The sequence below is a fragment of the Triticum dicoccoides genome, chromosome 4A (genome assembly GCF_002162155.2).
Source record: "Triticum dicoccoides isolate Atlit2015 ecotype Zavitan chromosome 4A, WEW_v2.0, whole genome shotgun sequence".
In the NCBI taxonomy this organism is placed as follows: Eukaryota; Viridiplantae; Streptophyta; class Magnoliopsida; order Poales; family Poaceae; genus Triticum; species Triticum dicoccoides.
Window position 1 is genome coordinate 60112951 of NC_041386.1, and position 18532 is coordinate 60131482.

The window sequence follows — 18532 nt, forward strand, 5'->3', positions numbered from 1 at the left end:
AAAAAAAGAAGACCAAACCAGTATGTCGACCTAGCGACCGACCTGGGCTATTGGGCTGGTCCATATGCATGCGCTTCATGCGAGACGGATGCTACAGTCGCTATATACATTTGCGCGGGTTACTGTCCGGTTTGGGCTAGCAGAAGGATTTAAGGATTTAGGCTGAGGTAGTAGAATGGGCCCGTGGTCCAGTAGTGCGTAGCGTGTTTTTTTGTTTGGTGAAGAGCCCTTGAGGAGCTCCTAATCGGCACTTAAGACCCAAAATGAGTGTGAATCCTATATGACGCTTACAGCCGAAATCACTAATTGAGGAATACTCCTTGCAAAGATCACCCCTACCTTTCTAGGTTGTGACAAGTGGCCAATTAGGTTTAGGGTTTAGGGCTTAGTCGTAACTTGGAGTTTTCCATTTTTTCCTAGATTCGTTTATTCAAAATGTTTTATTGGTTCATCCAAATGTCAATGTTTTCAACGTTAGATTTCTCGCGTTGAGATCTTCAAAATAAGATTGTATGTTGTTAGGTTTTGACGAACTTTTTTTCACGGAAAAAAAACAGGATGAAAATACTAAATCGGAAGCACGGTTTTTTTTCCTTTTCGAAAAAGGCGCGGCCGTGCTTCTCGTGAAAGAACAACTGCGCCTCTCGCTGAAGAAAAAACAAAAACATGTTTTTCCGTTTTCGAGAGGCACGGTCGTGCCTCTCGCGGAAGGAAAAAAAACAAAAAAACGCGGTTTTTTTCCGTTTCCGAGAGGCACGGCCGTGCCTCTCGCGAAAAAATGGAAATTTGTCTTTTTTCCGTTTCCGAGTGGCACGACCGTGTCTCTCGCGAAAGCAAAACCATGCCTCTCACGGAAAGCAAAACCGTGCCTCTTGCCGAAAAAAAAGAAAGCACATTTTTTGCGCATTTTTTTCACTTGTTTTTGTTCCAGATGCTAAGAAAGAGCGGTGAAAAACAAAAAAGTTGAAAAACCCGAAAAAAAACCAATCTAAAAGTCGAAAACGCGTACAAAAAATAAAAAAAAACAAAATCCGAAGGAAACGTCCAGAGCACGACACGTGGCAGTGGCTAAGAGCGGTCACCCGCAAGTGATCATTACGAGGCTTTCAAATGAGCGCTCGTCAACTAGTTGCTCCCGTTTACAACACCGAATATAGGGCATTTCCCTAGTTGGCGCACACTCCCTCGATCCTTTCGTTTGTTAACGGGCCGACCGGTCTAAGCTTCTATTTGGTCGATCCCGTCGGTAGCTTAGTGTATAATTATGGGAAGATTCCAAGGATGTTTCTAAAATCTTTCAGCCCTTTTTTGTTTTCCATTTTTCTTGTTTTTACCCGGGTTTGTCTTGGTTTTTGGTTTTTCCTTACTTTAGTTTTCATTTTCTTATTTCTTGTTTACTTTTATCATTTCCCATAAAAATGTGAACTTATATTTTTCAAATTCACGAACACTTATTTAAATGTGTTAATGTTTTTCAGATCCGAGAAACTTTTCCTAATTCGTGATTTTTTTATTCAAATTTGCAATTATTATTCAAACTTCATGAAATTTTTATTTATTTATTGTTTTTCATATCAACCAACTTTTTCCAAAATCCATGAACTTTTTATGAAGTTGTGAACTTCTTTTTCGAAATGCTGAAAAAAATCAAATTCATGAAATTTTTTCAGATGCGCAATTTTCTGAAAATCCATGGACTTTTTTCAAATACATATATTTTTTCCAAATAAACGATCTTTTCCAATTCATGAACTTTTTTTAAATCTGCGAAAGTTTTTTAAATCCCCAAACTTTTTACAGATGCGTTTTTTTAACTCATGAACTTCTTCAGATGCCGGATTTTTTTAAATCCGTGAACTTCTTTAAAATTCGTGAACCTCTTTTTAGATCCGTAAATATTTGTCAAATGCACTAATGTTTTTTAGTGCGCGAACGTTTTTCAAATTCACGAACAGTTTTCAAGTCCGCAGACTGTTTTCAGATGCGGCTATGTATTTTTGTGTGATAGATATCAGATGAGCTGAAAAAATGGAGCAAGGCCGAATGAGCGGTTCAAATCGACTGAGCGAGCGTTTCCGAGAGAGCAGTTTCGAAGCGACCGAGCGAGCGGCGGGCGAGCAAGCGAGCCAGTTCACTGGGCTGCGGCACACAGAGACTCCCCACGAGAGCTGCTTTTTCAATCGGCGACATAAGCGCCGAGTAGGAGTTCTCTGAAATGAGGGCGCGTCTATATATGGGTTGCAACAAGATAGAAAATGTTGGGGTCGCTTCAAGCGGTCTTCCAAAAGTTCCAGGCCCATTGCAGGAAGAACCACACGCCTCTAGCAGGTTTTTTTGTCATGCTGAACCGGATGAGACTTGCCTGCTCCCCGTGCGTGTGCTCATCCGTGCTCCTGCATACGTGACTTGATTTGATTGAAATAAAATAAGGCCCGGCCCCACCCCCTTAAAATCAGGGGGGAGATGATTAGATTAGAAAGGAAAAAGTAAAAAAAGATAACCATAGGATGAAGTGGGAGCACGGATGGGAGCATGGAAAGGGAGCAGGCAAGCCGAATCCATGCTGAACCACATGTTACGTCCTATTTTACAAGTATTTTATATTATTATAATTATATTTGCACCTCTGAAATGTTTTAATATATATACTATCGTGTGTTTAGTTTTCCGTCCTATTCTCTTTACATCAATGAAAAAAAATTTACTTAGTTTTGAGAATGTTCATTATGTGTTAAAAATATTCATGAAATGTAAAAATATTATTCACCAAATTTAGAAAAAATGTGGGTACAATTCATAAAAGAAAATGTTCAGACGTTACAATTGTTTTTTGAAATTTTCGTGCAATGTAAAATTTTGTTCACATATCTTCAAAAGAGTTCATACCATTCAAAAAAATACCATTTGATTTTTCAAAAAATGATTGACATTTTAAAATAATCATGCCATATAAAAAATTGTACCATTTAAACAATTGTTCGTTACACTAAATAAATGTTCACATGTTTTCGAAAATATTCATGAAAAAAGTAGCATATTAAGAATGTATTAAAAAGTGTTCAATGTGTATTTGAAAAAATGTTAACATGTATTTAAAAATGTTCATAAGTTTTAAGAAAAACCGTACACTAAACCAGGCAGATTAAAAAGCAACAACTCTAAAAAAAGGAAAGGAAAACTGAAAATAAAATGGAAACAAAAAATGGAATATACTAGAGAAATGTGTGATACATTAATAAGGAGTAACATTGTAATTTCCTCAACGAGCAGTTGACCAGATAAAAACACCACAGGACAGTGTAGGAGAAAAACAATGGCAAAAACAAACTCTTCAATGCACAAATCCTCCGCGCTAAACGCCATGAAAACCTCCTACTTTGGAAGATCATACTCCCTATCCTATAGCACATTTCCTGTGCGAGCCTTATATACTCCTAATCGACCGTCTTCTCTCATACCTGCAGATCATACATACACGTAATATAATGGCGTAAAGTTGTTGCAAACCCAACGAGCTCCCCTGGAATGTCACTAGTGTGTTTGCATGTAACCGGTGCTCACGAACATACGGCAATGCCATCCGGTACCGGTGCCTGCCCCGGCTTGGCAGCGGAGAAGGACGCGTCCAGCCACCCCGCCTTCTTGGCGCGCTCGACGTAGCAGCCGAGCTGCTTCCCGGCGTCCGGCACGTCGAGCGCGAGGTCGTCGACGCAGTCGGCGACCCTCTGGAAGCCCTTGGTCATCTGGTTCGGCGTGATCAGGCCGCGGCCGTAGCACTCGCTGAGCAGGCCCCAGAGGCGCTCGTCCTTGCCCCGCTTCTCGATGATCGCCACCAGCGCCTTCTTCACCACCTCGTGGTGGAAGAACGGCATCCCGAGCTCCTTGATGCACCGGCACGCCTCCCGGACGCCGCCGCCGCTGTCGTACTCCTGCAGCAGCTTGCCGATCTTGTCCTTCACCTCGCTCAGCTCCCACCCGGCCTTCCCGGTGCCACCACCGCCCCAGCACCGCAGGATCCGCTCCGCGGAGAGCTTTGCTCCGAGCATGGCGTGGGCGTTGCGCAGAGCCAGCATCCCGGGGGAGCCCGCGGCCTTGCGGCGGCCGGCCTCCTCCTCCACCGCCTCCAAGTCCGACGGCGCTATAACCTCGTCGACCACTGACCTGGCAAAGAACATGGTCAGGTCCTCGACGATGGCGGGGTTGTCCAGCGCGGCGTCCTCGGCGCAGTCGACCAGGAGGTGGAACCCTGCGACGACGTGCTCCGGCGGCATGCAGATCGAGGACAGCAGCACGGAGGCCATCTCTTTCTCGCGGTTCTTCCGGTCCATGGCGAAGCTGATGAGCTTCTTGACGAAGATGGCGTTGAAAAAGCAGGAGCACGAGCTGTTCTCAGCCTCCAGCCGGCTCACCGACTCGATGATGTCCCCTGTCAAGAAGTACTCGTGTATGCTCGCCACGGCCTTCGCCTTGAACCTCTTGACGGCGGGGTCGTCCTCGACGACCTTCTTCGGCTCCGACCCCAACGGTTTCAGGGACGACTCGCACAGCCAGCCCTCCGACGAAGCCTTCAGGATTATGGATTTCAGGAGACACCTCGCGTTTGGCACGTCGAGCGTCAAGTCGTCAACAGAGTCGATCATACGGTTGAAGCCTTTGATGATCTGACTCTCGTTGATGACACCTTGGTCCGACGCCGACTTGAGGAGGTCCAGGATGTGGCCCTCGGCCGCGCCGCCGCGCTCGATGGCGAGAACGAGCGCCCGCTTGACGACGTCGTGGTGGAAGAAGGGGATGTTGAGTTCCCTGATGCACCGGAAGGCCTCGGCCGTGTCGCCGGCGGCGAGGTACTCCTCCAGGATGTCGGCGATCCTGGCCTTGGCCTCCTCCACGGTGATGTTCTTGATGCCGCCCCACCTCTGCAGGATGATCTCCCCGTGGTGCGGCACGGACAGGTAGCTCTTCTCCGCCCTGCGGATGACCTCGGCGCCCTTGCAGCCGTCGGGCAGGCACGGCAGCTGCTTCGCCAGGAACGCCGGGGGCAGTATGTCGTCGACGATGGCGCGGGCGACGAAGACGGCGAGGATGTCGACGGCGTCGGGCGTGTCGACGGAGAGGTCGTCGCAGGCCTCGGCGAGCTTGCAGAAGCCCTTGTAGACCTGCGGGCGGTCGATGACGTCGCCGTAGAGCGAGGAGAGGAGCACGGCCGCCATCTCCTTCTCCCTGTCGTGGCGGTCCATGGCCACCGAGACGAGCTTCTTGACGAAGTAGTAGTGGTAGCAGGGCACGCGCAGCTCCCGCAGCTCGCTCGCCGTGGCGGCCACGTCGTCCGTGGAGAAGTACTCCTCCACGATCGTGGTGGCCTTCCTCTTGAACTGGAGGAACTCCTGGGAGGTCACCGTCGGGGTGGGCAGCTGCTCCACGTCCTGAACCATTCCCCGCCGTTCCGTGAAAAACGCCGCGAGCCGCAACACGAAAATGCATGCGCCGATCAAGAGAACTCTGGTTCGTTACCTCGGCGGCGGCGACGGCGGGGCATTTGATCGGCGCCCGGCGCGCGGGCGGAGCGAGGCCGTCCTCCATCATCGATCGGGGATCAACCCTCTGCAAGTCCGTTATTATACCGTCCAATTAGGCGCCGTGAGGTGCAGATGGCCTCACCAGATGGAGGCGCCTTGGACACAGAGCTCCGGCCGGTTACATGTACAGGTACGATCGGTTAGAAGGAATCAATCAATCAACATGGAACGAAAATGTTGAGGAGCTCCCGTATTATTCTGGCTGCCTTCCGTAGGGACAGCTCTGCCTCAGGGAGCGATTGAGAGAGAGCTGTGAAGAGCAAGCGCGAAGGATGGGGCGCTTTTTATCTCCTCATGCATGCCTCCTCCCCGGGAAACAGGAGGGAGGAGCGGGAGGGGTGGCATGGCCGCATCACTGGAAGACGACGGTCCAGGGCAGGGTGCATGCGTACGCGGAGATGAACGACACGCGTTGCGTGGGGCAACAGGCAGTTGGGTCGGAGGTGAACTGGTGGACGTGCGTTGAGATAGCGCCGAACCGAGCAGAGGGAGCAGAATGGGTCACCACAAATTTGCAAAGCCAAGACACGGGGTTTTGATTCCGGAACTATTCCACACAAGATAATTTCTATAAAGAATGTCCGTGCATTGCTATTGGTTACAATATATTTAAATAAATCAAATAAATGATTAAAGCCGTCTTCAAACTTGAAGCTTATTTTTCCGTCATACATTTTGGTTATGTTTGGATGTCAAACGGACGCTCGGTGGGTTCCTCAAATTTCAACCGTTTGGACAGTTCGAGTTTCCTCAAATCCAATCTATATGTGAGGAAAAAATATGGTTGTCCAGACTATCCGTCATGTATCTTCAACACGCGATCCCAACACAAAAATCACACCCCACGACACACTTTTTCTTTTCCTGTTGAAAAAACTCTCCCCTCCTACTTATTTTCTGTCATAGCGGAATATTTCAGAAATTTTATGCCCCAAGACAATACCTTCATTCACCATAAAGTGACAGTTCTCCCAATTCAAGATAAAATTAGTTTGTTCACATCTCTGCAAAACTCGAACAAGATTGCTTAAGCAATCATCAAAAGAAGATCTGCAAACGAAAAAATCATCCATGAAAACCTCAACAACCTTTTCACAAAAGTCAGAGAATATAACAGTCATACATCTTTGAAAGATAGTAGGTGCATTGCATAAACCAAAAGGCATACGTCTATAAGCATAAGTTCCAAAAGGACAAGTGAAGGTGGTTTCTCTTGATAAGGTTGTGATACAGGTATTTGAGAGAAACCGGAATATCCATCGAGAAAACAAAAGTGTGTGTGCTTTGACAATCTTTCTAGCATTTGATTAATAAAAAGCAAAAGGTAATGATTTTTTCTGATGGCTTTGTTTAATTTTCTAAAACTAATTAACATTCTATAGCCAGTCATAATTCTTTGTAAAATAAATTCATTTTTTGTCATTATGAACAACAGTAATGCCTCCTTTCTTTGGAACACAATGAACAAGATTTACCCATCTACTGTCAGCTATGGGATAGACTATACATGCTTCCAGAAGCTTTAGTATTTCAGTTCTTACCACTTCCTTCATATTATGATTCAATCGTTGTTGATGATCAACAACTGGTTTCGCATCGGATTCTATATTAATCTTGTGCTGACAGAGAGTGGGACTAACGCCCTTAAGATCATCAAGAGTATATCCAATAGCAGCACGATGCTTCCTCAAAAAAATTACTAATATTTTTTCTTCATGCTCTGTAAGGTTAGCACTAATAATAACAGGATATATCTTCTTTTCATCAACATAAGCATATTTCAAAGTATCAAGCAATTGTTTTAATTCAAACACAAGATCGTCTTTAGGTGAAGGATGACCTTCTAGAGTTTCAAGATGCAAATTTTGTTTAAGAATAGGTTGTTGACCAAAGAATAATTTATCTATCTCATTTCGTTCATGCAAGTGCATATCATTTTCATGGTCTAGCAAATATTGTTCTAACGGATCAGTCAGACTAAAACTTCTGTCACACTAGCAACCCATCATCTAATAACTACTACACAATGCATTTTCTTAGGCCCAAAGATGATGAAGTGTCATGTAGTCAACGTTCACATAACACCACTAAGGGAATCACAACATACAGACCATCAAAATATCGAACAAATATCAAATTCACATGATTACTTATGACAAGACTTCTCCCATGTCATCAAGAACAAAAATAACTACTCACAAAATATATTCATGCTCAAGATCAGAGCGTTATTGTATAGCATAATATATCTGAACATATGATCTTCAACCAAATAAACCAACTAGCATCAACTACAAGATGTAATCAGCACTACTAGTCACCCGCAGGTACCAATATGAGGTTTTTATACAAATATTAAACACAAGAGATTAACTAGAGTTTTGAGATGAGATGGTGATGTTGAAGATGTTGATGAAGATTGGCCCTCCCACGATGAGAGGGTTGTTGGTGACGATGATGGCTTTGATTTTCCCCTCCCGGAGGGGAGTATCCTTGGCGGAATCGCTCCACAGGAGAGCAAAACTGCTCCTGCCCAAGTTCCGCCTCGAGACGGCGGCGCTCCGTCTCGAAAGTCCTCCCCTTAACTTTAGGCAACTTACCTTATATACCAGAAGATTGGCACCGGAGGCTACCCAGGGGGCCCACTACCCACCAGGGCGCCAGGGGGGTAGGCGCACCATGGTGCCTAGTGGGCACCTGGGTGGCCCCCTCTGGTATTTCTTTTCTCCAATATTTTTTATATATTTCAAATTAAATCTTCATAAAATTTCAACTCATTTGGAGATGTGCAGAATAGGTATCTCTGATATAGCTTTTTTAGGTCCAGAATTCCAGCTGCCGGTAATCTCCCGCTTTGTGTAAACCTTGCATATTATAAGAGAAAAGGCATTAGAATTACTCCACAAGTGTTATATTGAGTAAAAACACTATAAATAACCGTAGGAAATCATGATGCAAAATGGATGTATCATGCCTCGACCCCGGTCAACATCGCCATCCTCCTTCTCCACCACGACCCCGTTGGCCTTCTCGTCCTCGTCTCCTCCTTGTCGGATGCAGGATCCATGTCGTCACAGAGGCGGACGTGGAGCACTACTAAGGTGAGTAGGGGACGTCGACGGTGAACGAGAACAGGGGGTTGGCCATGGCGACAAGGATGAGGCTAACCAAGAGCTCGATGGCAGGTGGCCAAGGAGCACATAATTGGGCAAGGCCTTGAGGAGCCCTCGTAGAGGAGGAGCTACTTGGGGGCAGCCATGAGAAACAACATGGAGGGCTGGCAGCGCATTGCGAGGGAGGAGAAGGGGCGAGGGGATCACGGCGTAGTGGAAGGCGAAGGCGCGGTAGTATGCTGGATATTTACAAATAAGAAATCTGCGTGGCTGCGGTTTCCTTGGATAAAATTTCTTTACCAGCGGCAGCGTTGGTCGGGGAGGTGGGGTTTGACGAGAGAATGGACGTAAGAGGGGAGACAGAACCTTACCTATTTTTTAGGTTCCATTACCATCAACACAAAGTCTTGGAGTAACCGGACCAAGCCACAGAACAACACATAAGAAGATGTCGAAGTCGTCACACAAACAGCTAGCCATAAGCTCTCCTTGAAAGACACACGAACTGCCAAGATCTGAGGAGAACCAACAGATCTGGGGACATAAACTCCCACAGTTTGTCGTGTCAGATCGGATGTCGTCGAGGCAGGGAAAACCCAGAGAGACCTTATTCCAACAAGCCATCGTCACCACCACCTCGTCGATATCGCCGGAGAAGTAAAAAACCTAACCCCCAAAAAAATGGACGGGTCCCCACTCCTCTCTCCGCCAACGAGGTCGCCGGGCGAAGGGAGGAGGACCGAAGCTGTGGTGATAGATGTAGTGGCAGCGGCGGCGGCCTAAGTTAGAAGGCGGCCTCGTGACTTGGTGTTCTGCGTAACGTAAACAAACTTTAGTTCAATTTTTTATTAAACTAAAACCAGACACTTTTTTTATACGAAGGGAGTACATCCCCCGTTCTTATTTAGTTTGCGTATTAGCTTTGGTCAAATCCAAACTTTATAAAGTTTGACAAAGTTCATAAACGAAAATATAAACATACACAATAACAATCAATATCATTAGATTCATTATTGAATGTACTTTCACATCATACAGATTTGTTATGATAAATGTTTATATTTTTTTATATAAATATGGTCAAACTATACAAAGTTTGATTTTAGCCAAATATTATATGCAAAGTAAATAAAAACGAATGGAGTTTTTTTAGCAAACTACATCCTTTATTAAAAGTTCACACACATAGGGATACAAATGATATCGGGCGTGCTAATAAGCCACACGTGGCGCCCGGGAGGTAGAGAGGCTGCTGCCTTCGCCAAAGCATGAGCCTCCCTATTATTATTCCTACTCTCATGGATAAATTTTACATCATTGAAAAGCCTTTTCTGGTGTTGAATGTCTTGCAAGATTGAGAAATAATTGCAGGGAGAGACATTCTCTATCCGGTTTACGACTTCCAGGCAATCCGATGCCATGCAAACGGACTGGATGTGGAGGTCACTTGCCAGGGAAAGCGCCTCACTACACGCCCGAGCCTCCAAGATGGTTGGGTCCATTGAGCCAACTGAGATGATCGCTGATGCCCCGAGATAATTACCATTAGTGTCGCGGCAAATCACAGCAGCAGCCCCGCTGTCTCCGATCTTAGAGAAGCCAGCATCCGTGTTCATTTTGTACGCATGCGCTTCAGGTGGTAGCCACCCTGTCCTGCTCGTGGGTCCTTCATCCTCCACACTAGTTACATGCCGGTCCCTGTCTCTTACATGCAGGTCCTTGGACCTTGCATGCAGGTCCCTCGTACGTGCGGCCTTCTCAGGAATTTGATCAAGTTCTGCGATGAATTTATTGATGAAAACATGAGTGCTGAGAGGGCTCTGGAAATGATTATCGTGGATGGCCCGTCTTCTCGCCCACCAAACTGCCCACATCGTGACAAGCACGCGCGCTAACTCTGCTGTAGGTAAAGTATCCACCAACCAAAACATCCAAAGCCTGGCATCTTCCGTCCGGTTGGAGATAACTGTCTCCGTCAGTTATTCGTCCGTAAGAGCCCACACGTAGCATGCCATGTGGAAATCGAAGAGAGAGTGGCGCCAAGAGTCCATCGCTGCGTGGCAGATTGAGCATTCCGTAGAGTCCGTCATTTTCCTATGCTTTCAGATGTCTCCTGTAGGGATTGAGGTTCTAGCCAGCCACCAAGCAAAAACATGGACCTTGGAGGGGACCGGAGCACCCCATAGTTTTGCCCAAGACCTGCTGTCCGCTGCGCCATTGGAGTGGCCCTCATTGTGCTCGAGCCAGTCGGTTCTCTGCTGTTTGATTGAGGACATGAGCCGGTAGGCTGACCGCATCGTGAAGGTGCCCTTCCGTGCATAATGCCATGACCAGAAGTCCTCGCGGACTCGGTTACTGAGAGGGATGTTCAGGATTGCTTCTATGTCCATCGCGTAGAAATACTCATCCAGGATGCCCCGGTTCCAAGAAGCTGTAACAGGGTTTATGAGCTCGGAGACCAGCTCAGGAGGGTTTGTAGTTTTTGGACATACAGCTCGAAGTTTAAAGTCCCTGGGGATCCAGTTATCATTCCATATATTTGTGTCGTTGCCCGGACCAATTCTCTTGATTAAGCCGAGCTTGAGAGTGTCTCGTGATAACCCACAAGTATAGGGGATCAATTGTAGCCTCTTTCGATAAGTAAGAGTGTCGAACCCAACGAGGAGCTAAAGGTAGAACAAATATTCCCTCAAGTTCTATCGACCACCGATACAACTATACACACGCTTGACGTTCGCTTTACTGGAAACAAGTATGAAACTGGAAGTACTTTGTGGGTGTTTTTGGGTAAGCTTGCAAGACAGTAAAGAGCAAGTAAATAAAGACTAGGGGCGGTTTAGATAAAGACACAACTAAATTAGTTTTAGTAAAGAGCTTTTGTCAACAAGAAATTTATTTTTCCCTAGGCAATCGATAACTAGACCGGTAATCATTATTGCAATTTTATTTGAGGGAGAGGCATAAGCTAACATACTTTCTCTACTTGCATCATATGCACTTATGATTGGAACTCTAGCAAGCATCCGCAACTACTAAAGATTCATTAAGGTAAAACCCAACCATAGCATTAAAGCATCAAGTCCCCTTTATCCCATACGCAAACAACCTACTTACTCGGGTTTGTGCTTCTGTCACTCACGCCACCCACCATAAGCAAATCATAAGCATATTGCAAACCCTACAGCGGGAATCCCTCACGCTTGCGCAACACGGAGAGCACCATAGGATAGCCCCAATAATAAAACATACAACTCAAACCAATCACGATCATCAAATAGCCATTAGGACAAAACAGATCTACTCAAACATCATAGGATAGCCATACATCATTGGGAAATAATATATAGCGTTGAGCACCATGTTTAAGTAGAGATTATAGCGGGTAAGAGAGAGGTTACACCGCTGCATAGAGGGGGGAAGAGTTGGTGATGATGGTGGTGAAGTTGTTGGTGAAGACGGCGGTGATGATGATGGCCCCCGGTGGCACTCTGGCGCCACCGGAAGCGAGGGGGAGACAGCCCCCTCCTTATTCTTCCTGGACCTCCTCCCTAGATGGAGAAGGGTTTCCCCTTTGGTCCTTGGCTCCCATGGCGTGGGAGGGGAGAGAGCCGCTCCGAGATTGGATCTATCTCTATGTCTCTCTCTGGTTTTGCGTTCTCTTCTGGCTCTGTTTCACCATTTCGTATATATATGGAGATCCGTAACTCCGATTGGCCTGAAACCTTTGCCGTGATTTTTTTCCGAATATTAACTTTCTTGCGGCAAAAGAAGAGCGTCAACTGCCTTATGGTGGGCTCACGAGGGTAGGGGGCGCCCCCCTGCCTCGTGACCACCTCGGGCACTAGTTCGCATTGATTTTCCTTCCAAATTTTCCATATTTTCCAATATAAGCTCCGTCCGTTTTTATCCCGTTTGGACTCCGTTTGATATGGATATTCTCGAAACCAAAAACATGCAACAGACAGGAACTGGCACTGGGCACTGGATCAATATGTTAGTCCCAAAAATAATATAAAAAGTTGCCAAAAAGTATATGAAAGTTGAATAATATTGGCATGGAACAATAAAAAATTATAGATACGAAGAGACGTATCAGCATCCCCAAGCTTAATTCCTGCTCGTCATCGAGTAGGTAAATGATAAAAAAAATTGATGTGGAATGCTACCTAGCATAATCTTGATCATATGTCTAATCATGGCATGAATATTAAGACACGAGTGATTCAAAGCAATAATCTATCCTTTGACATAAAAATAATAATACTTCAAGCATAACAACCAAGCAATTATGTCTTATTGAAATAACATAGCCAAAGAAAGCTCATCCCTACAAAATCATATAGTCTGGCTATGCTCCATCTTCACCACACAAAGCATTCACATCATGCACAACCCTGATGACAAGCCAAGCAATTGTTTCATACTTTTGACGTTCTCAAACCTTTTCAACTTTCACGCAATACATGAGCGTGAGCCATGGACATAGAACTATTGGTGGAATAGAATATGATGGTGGGGGTTATGTGGAGAAGACAAAAAAGGAGGAAGTCTCACATCGACGCGCCTAATCAACGGGCTATGGAGATGCCCATCAATTGATGTTAATGTGAGGAGTAGGGATTTCCATGCAACCGATGCACTAGAGCTATAAGTGTATGAAAGCTCAAACTGAAACTAAGCGGGTGTGCATCCAACTTGCTTGCTCATGAAGACCTAGGGCATTTGAGGAAGCCCATCGTTGGAATATACAAGGCAAGTTCTATAATGAAAATTCCCACAAGTATATGAAAGTGATAACTCAAGAGACTCTCTATATGAAGAACATGGTGCTACTTTGAAGCACAAGTGTGGTAAAAGGATAGTAACATTGCCCCTTTTTCTTTTTTTTCTTTTTTTGCGGGCTTCTTTGCCCCCTTTTTTTATTTAGGCTTCTTTGGCCTCTTTTTTTGGGGCAATGCTCTAGTAATGATCATCATCACACTTTTATTTACGTACAACTCAATATTACAACTGGATATTAGAACAAATATATGACTCTATATGAATGCTTCCGGCGGTGTACCGGGATGTGCAATGATCTAGCATAGCAATGACATCAAAAAAACGTACAAGCCATGAAAACATCATGCTAGCTATCTTACGATCATGCAAAGCAATATGACAATAAATGGTCAAGTCATGTATATGATGATGACGGAAGTTGCATGGCAATATATCTCGGAATGGCTATGGAAATGCCATAATAGGTAGGTATGGTGGCTGTTTTGAGGAAGATATAAGGAGGTTTATGTGTGATAGAGTGTATCGTATCACGGGGTTTGGATGCACCGGCGAAGTGTGCACCAACTCTCGAGGTGAGAAAGGGCAATGCACGGTACTGAAGAGGCTAGCAATGATGGAAGGGTGAGAGTGCGTATAATCCATGGACTCAACATTAGTCATAAAGAACTCACATACTTATTGCAAAAATCTATTAGTCATCGAAACAAAGTACTAAGCGCATGCTCCTAGGGGGATAGATTGGTAGGAAAAGACCATCGCTCGTCCCCGACCGCCACTCATAAGGAAGACAATCAATAAACACCTCATGCCCCGACTTCGTTACATAACGGTTCACCATACGTGCATCCTACGGGACTTGCAAACCTCAACACAAGTATTTCTCAATTTCACAATTACTTGACTCGCACGACTCTAGTATCACCATTTTTATATCGCAAAACTATTGCAAGGAATCAAACATATCATATTCAGTGATCTACAAGTTTATGTAGGATTTTATGACTAACCATGTGAATGACCAGTTCCTGTCATCTCTCTAAATAGATATAAGTGAAGCAAGAGAGTTTAATTCTTTCTACAAAAGATATGCCCGTGCTCTAACAAATATAAGTGAAGCAAAAGAGCATTCTACAAATGGCGGTTGTCTAAGTAAAGAGAAACATGCAATCCAAACTTCAAATGATATAAGTGAAGCACATGAAGCATTCTATAAAGCCATACTCAAAAGATATAAGTGAAGTGCAAAGAGCATTCTATAAATCAACCAAGGACTATCTCATACCAGCATGGTGTATAAAATAAAAATGAAAACTAAATGCAAAAGATGCTCCAAGATTGCACATATCGCATGAACGAAACGAATCTGAAAACATACCGATACTTGTTGAAGAAAGAGGGGATGCCTCCCCAGCATCCCCAAGCATAGACGCTTGAGTCTCCTTGAATATTTACTTGGGGTGCCTCGGGCACCCCCAAGCTTGAGCTCTTGCCTCTCTTCCTTCTTCTCACATCGAGACCTTCTCGATCATCGAACACTTCATCCACACAAAACTCCAACAGAAAACTCGGTAAGATCCGTTAGTATAATAAAGCAAATCACTACTCTAAGTACTACTGCAAACCAATTAATATTTTGTTTTTGCATTGTTTCTACTGTAATATAACTTTTTCATGGCTTAATCCACGGATATAAATTGATAGGTTCATCAAACAAGCAAACTATGCATCAAAAACAGAATCTGTCTAAAACTGAACAGTCTGTAGCAATCTGAACATTCACCATACTTATGATACTTCAAAAATTCTGCCAAAATTAGGAAAAATAAACAATTTGTACAGTAAGATAGTGCAAAAAGAATCAGAACCATTTGATGTTCCAGTAAAAAAAATTAAAAATCATGCACTACAGCCAAAGGTTCTGTCCTGCACCGCACAAACCAACAAGCATTGTAACCATCCTAAAGGCAAACCTTGGCACATTATTTTTATAATACAATGGAATTGTACAAGGGATAATTATTTTTATTGAAAAGTTTATGTAATCAAGATTCACAAAGTTGTCGTGAGCATGAACAAAGTTCAAGGCTAGCTCCCACTTCAATAATGCTTGTCTCTATCACTTTCACTTTCCTTTTTGAAAAAGTTTTGGGTTCCCCTCTTTATTTTTGTTGTTTTTAAACTATATAAAAGCACTCAAAAGAAATAAATGACTCTCTAAAACTTCCGGGTTGTCTCCCTCGCAGCGCTTTCTTTAAAGCCATTAAGCTAGGCATGTAGTGCTCAAGTAGTGAATCCACCCGGATCCCAAGGTATATAAAAGCCAATTTTAATTAACAATGATTTGGCATTTAGTAGTGAGCCAAAGTAACATATATCAAGCAATGACGAAGTCTAACTCTCTTCCTATGCATCAGCATGTCATAAAAGAACAATTCATGCACACATAGTAAAGGCCAATGCATAGTATAAACAGTTTCTTGCAATTCTATCATATTGGAAACATAGAGAGGTGGAGATATAGTTCCTCTCTCATAATAATTGCAAGTAGGAGCAGCAAGCACATGCATATTATACTCATCAAAATCATCATGTGCATCGGTAAAAGGCAACCCATCAATGTAATCCTTAATAAGTGCAAACTTCTCCGATATAGTGTAGTTTGGAGAATTCAAAAAGATAATAGGACTATCATGCGTGGGTGCAATAGCAACAATTTCATGTTTAACATAAGGAACTATAGCAAGTTCATCTCCATAAGCATAATTCATATTGGCATCTTGGCCACAAGCATAGCAAGAATCATCAAAAAGGGATATTTCAAGAGAATCAATGGGATCATAACAATCATCATAGCAATCATCCTTCGGTAAGCACGAAGGGGAATTAAACAATGTATGACTTGAAGAGTTACTCTCATTAGAAGGTGGGCACGGGTGATCAATCCGCTCTTCCTCCTTTTGTTCTTCGCTCTCCTCATCATCTTTTTCATCCAATGAGCTCACAGTTTCATCAATTTCTTCTTCCATAGCTTCTTGCAAAATATTAGTATCTTCTTGGACAGCGGAGACTTTCTCAATAAATGCATTAATATAGTAATTGTATTCATAATTTTCATAGCAATATCTAAGTATAGCAAGATTTTCAGGCCTATAAACATCATCATCTAAAGCTTCATACTTTTCAAACAAAGATTCAATTTCATAAGCAGCCTTAAAAGCAACAAATTCTTCTATTTGTTCCGCATCATAGTAATCATATATACCATTAGCATAAGAAGCTAAGGTTTCATTAACATTAAATTTGCATGAAAAGGGAAGGTGTGGAGCCTTCATCCTAGAGCAACAAGTAATATCATATCTCAAGCATAGTTGCCAAGCATACCAACGCAACATAATAAATTGGTCCCACAATAGTTTCCCTTTTTGTGTCAAGCGATAATACCTAAAGTATTCACGTTGGTCCAACGTGTCTCCCATTATGAAGTTGAATGGGGTTTTCTCAGGATTATCAAAGTAGTACTTAATATCTTTCACATAATGAGAATCGAGGGTTTTAGGAGTTACCCCATCTCCATGAGTAGCGAGTACATCTAATTTTTTTGGTATTTTGCGTTCCATATCCATAAATAAAGATAGAGAACAACTTAGAACAGCAAATAAAAATTACTTAGTGATAAAGCAAACAAGCACACATGAGAATATTCACCCCACGCTATTGCTCCCCGGCAACGGCGCCAGAAAAAGGTCTTGATAACCCACAAGTATAGGGGATCAATTGTAGCCTCTTTCGATAAGTAAGAGTGTCGAACCCAACGAGGAGCTAAAGGTAGAACAAATATTCCCTCAAGTTCTATCGACCACCAATACAACTCTACGCACGCTTGGCGTTCGCTTTACCGGAAACAAGTATGAAACTGGAAGTACTTTGCAGATGTTTTTGGGTAAGCTTGCAAGAAAGTAAAGAGCAAGTAAATAAAGACTAGGGGCTGTTTAGATAAAGACACAACTAAATTAGTTTTAGTAAAGAGCTTTTGTCAACAAGAAAGTTATTTGTCCCTAGGCAATCGATAACTAGACCGGTAATCATTATTGCAATTTTATTTGAGGGAGAGGCATAAGCTAACATACTTTCTCTACTTGGATCATATGCACTTATGATTGGAACTCTAGCAAGCATCCGCAACTACTAAAGATTCATTAAGGTAAAACCCAACCATAGCATTAAAGCATCAAGTCCCCTTTATCCCATACGCAAACAACCTACTTACTCGGGTCTGTGCTTATGTCACTCACGCCACCCACCATAAGCAAATCATAAGCATATTGCAAACCCTACAGCGGGAATCCCTCGCGCTTGCGCGACACGGAGAGCACCATAGGACAGCACCAATAATAAAACATACAACTCAAACCAATCACGATCATCAAATAGCCATTAGGACAAAACAGATCTAGTCAAACATCATAGGGTAGCCATACATCATTGGGAATTAATATATAGCGTTGAGCACTGATGTCTACTACACAACCTTCTTCTTGTAGATGTTGTTGGGCCTCCAAGTGCAGAGGTTTGTAGGACAGTAGCAAATTTCCCTCAAGTGGATGACCTAAGGTTTATCAATCCGTAGGAGGCATAGGATGAAGATGGTCTCTCTCAAGCAACCCTGCAACCAAATAACAAAGAGTCTCTTGTATCCCCAACACACCCAATACAGTGGTAAATTGTATAGGTGCACTAGTTCGGTGAAGAGATGGTGATACAAGTGGTGTATGGATAGTAGATAATTTTTGTAATCTGAAATAATAAAAACAGCAAGGTAGCAAGTGATAAAAGTGAGCGTAAACGGTATTGCAATGATAGGAAACAAGGCCTAGGGTTCATAATTTCGCTAGCGTAAGTTCCCTCAACAATACTAACATAATTGGATCACATAACTATCCCTCAACATGCAACAAAGAGTCACTCCAAAGTCACTAATAGCAGAGAACGAACGAAGAGATTATGGTAGGGTACAAAACCACCTCAAAGTTATTCTTTCCAATCAATCCGTTGGGCTATTCC

At 43.6% G+C, this 18532-nt stretch overlaps 1 pseudogene; it reads right to left on the reverse strand.

The window, feature by feature from the left end:
- Nucleotides 1–3210: 3210 nt before the first annotated feature.
- On the reverse strand, nucleotides 3211–11079 carry LOC119283409 (annotated as a pseudogene).
- Between the last annotated feature and the right edge of the window lie 7453 nt (nucleotides 11080–18532).